Genomic DNA, 3,294 nt, shown 5'->3' on the forward strand with positions numbered 1-3,294 from the left:
GATGATCAATACAAGTACTATTTGCTATGCTGCCAGTAACATGGATATATTGGTAAATATAATTTTATTTCAGTGAGCTTGCATCTAGCTTTTCTAAAAGTAAGTAAAGCAGTTGTTTTCTGAATAGATATGTGGTATGATGGCTCTTTGCCATTGTATACAATATCTGAGAAACTGTCATGTTGCAAAATTCAATGTGTTGGAATTAAGTTACTTTAGCAAACTGTCTGGCAGGAGGTGTTTAAAATCAGGAACTATTCATGTGCCTTACCGTGTTTATGAAGGCTAGAACAAGTTTGTAAGAATTTAGTACAATGTAGCAAAGGTTAGAACAAATTTATTAATGCTTCAGCAGATGCTATATAGAATGGCGTTTATGGAGTATCTTCCATTTAGTACTGCTTAGCAATAGCATCATCTAGTATAATGTGGATATTAACTGCAAGAGTGAGTCGATGTAAACTGATGAATAGTGAAGTGTTGTATGGAGATACCTAGCTTGGTCAATTATCTGTTTAGGTATGCTTCACAAGGCAACACTTCACCTAAAGAAACTAGTAAGGAGAATGAACTAGGGAGTAGAATAAACAGGACCAAGAGAAACTAAAATAAGAAGTTTAAGTAGAAAAATGAGCTCTTGATATCTGACCTCTCTTAATTTTAGAAGAAAATGTAGCTTTTCTTGAAGTCCTAACTCTGTGAAACCAAATTCTGGCTTAGCTTATGAATTTATGAATAAAAGGTGGCAGTAAATCTATCTGCTAGGTGTTAAGGAGGAACTTGGTATTTGCATGACGCAGAATCCATATTAGCAAGTATTTTGTGAATTCATGTGGTTTGTTTTAAACCAGACTACACTAAAATTGTATGGGTGAGGTTTTCAACTGTTAAACTGAAGATATAGAGAATGTAAGGAGTGATAAAACCTTAATACATCATGCTTGACTCAGCTTTTCAAAAGGAAAAATACTATATGCATTCACTTTAAACAGAAAATGTAGAGAAGCACTTATTTTTACCACCTCCAATAACAATTGATCAGTATTTTTCAGGAACCCAAAAAGCTGTTAGAAACACTCACAAAAATACGCAATTTTTCCTTTGTACATAGATAGACAAACAGGCTATGATACAGAAACATGAGGAAGTGAACAAAAGATGTTCAGGTCTGAAGGCTGTGTAATAATCCAGAGCATATCAGTGACATTGGGTAGCTGATGATTTTTTTTTCTTTTCTGATCTTGAAGGAACAAAACAGAAAGGGATGCATAGGTGTTACTATGAAGCTTTGGGGAACTAGTGGGTTTGAATGAAAACTTACAAGTGTGCTTTAGGCCTGAGTCAGAACTCAGGGGTTTTTTGAAATAGGTCTTGCTTATGTTGATAAATTCTAAATTTGGTTTAATTGTCTCCTAGCTCAAGCTGAAGCTTAATGGGCAGTCCAGTATCGGCAAGGTGTGTCAAGGTTTGTGCTTTGACAGTGTGTCAATATGCTAGTTTAAGACTAGCTCATTTCAGGTGCTTTGAAAATCAAGTTACTGTGTTAATTTTGAATTTTCTTGCATCCCTGTATCATATTTATACTTAGTTGTAGTACCAAACCAGACATAAATAAATCTAGTGGTTAGCTGCTGCCAAAAGGGGCATCATCACTCCTTTTCATGTTGGTATTAGTGGTCATCTGACCTAGAAGTGAAGTGGTTTAGAGAGCTCAACCAACATGAATAGCAGTATGGTGGTTGTTTATTTATTGTTGGTTTAGTGTTCTGCCAGTTTAGTGCATTGAATTGGTTCTTCTCAGGATCAGATCAATGGTGACTGGCACACAGTAAGTGGCTGAAGCTTGCTGCTGAGTGCGGGACTGCTGCTTTTGGCAATACTTAGCCAATACATTGTCTTAGAGAAGTTGTCAAACTACACCCTTGGACATTTTTCCTAGTTTCATCAGCATACAGCTGGTACCTCATGCTCAACCAGTAACAACACCCACCATAATTCCTATGCTAATTTATTTTTTCTGCTGCTGATAGTAGGGTAAAATTGAAATTACCTTACTTTCTGTCTTTCATAAGCTTGCTTGTCTGCACTTACTCAAGGAGTACTAGGGGAAAACACACATAAACGTATGAAATATGGGTGAACAGTGAAGGTACAACAGAAAAACTAAAGCAAGAGCTTGAAACCAATGACCAGAACAAAATGACCAGGTACAAAGTATGAGGAATTATAATGAATGTTATTACAGAGACAAGTAAGGAAAAACAATATGCCACTATTATCAGAAAACCAGGAAACTAATGGTGCCTGAACACTTGCAGCTACAAGTGGAGAAAGTGAGTATGTAGCTGTAAAAAAATCACAAGGGGAGGTTAGTGGGCCAATTGATCTTCTGCGTCCTCCACTATGACTTCCAGTTCAACAAGTCTGTTTGTAAGTGGCAAAGGAGGGGGACATGTTATCCAGAGAGATGGAGAAGGAAGCAGAAGAGCGCACTCAGTAGAGCAGGGGTGGTCTTCAACTGCACAGCTTGGTGCACATAGCACATTTTATCTGTGGTGTTAGTTTCTTCTGCTAGATGCTTGCAGAAGGCCAGGGTCTGACCCATCAAGGATTTCACGTGCTTAGTGCATGGTTGTGCTACATACATTTGTTTAGCAATGTCATAATACTAGTTTCCCAGCTCCACACCACCCTTGCTTACTATGCATCTTCTAAAAAGTATCCTTGACTCCGTATCTCATGACTGGTCCAGAGATGACTGGGGGACTGAGTTAGAAACATCATTGCTCTCACCTCCGCTGCCCCTTTGTGGATTATATCTAAGGACAGAACCACCAGTTTATTTTACCAGGGCGGAACTAGATTTTGTTAGTACACTTAAAAGAACGAGGAGAACTTGATTCTACTCTTCCCTTAGGTTAGTTTCCAGAGGGACAGGCATAAGGCAAGGTCTTTCTGACCAGCAGAGGCAGCTGTTTCAGGTTCAGGATTGTTACAGGGAAGACTAGGTCACACGAGAGAGAGAAAACCTTACAGATTACATTTTTGCCATGTCACAGGCAACCCTAAATGCTGATTGATCTGTGTTCATCATTGCTATACCAGAGAAGGGTAGGGACTTCTATGGTTGGAGGAAGAAGGCCTGCATCTGTGCATTATTTTTTATTTTTGCTGTTGCAGCACTGGCTGCTAGGGCAGGAAGAGCTTTCCAGCACGACAGCTGGAAAACCCACAACACGATAGAGTACCACAGATGCTTCCTGCTGCTACCATTTAGATTTTCTCTTGAATATT

This window comes from Gavia stellata, chromosome 4 (genome assembly GCF_030936135.1).
Source record: "Gavia stellata isolate bGavSte3 chromosome 4, bGavSte3.hap2, whole genome shotgun sequence".
NCBI classification, from domain to species: domain Eukaryota; kingdom Metazoa; phylum Chordata; class Aves; order Gaviiformes; family Gaviidae; genus Gavia; species Gavia stellata.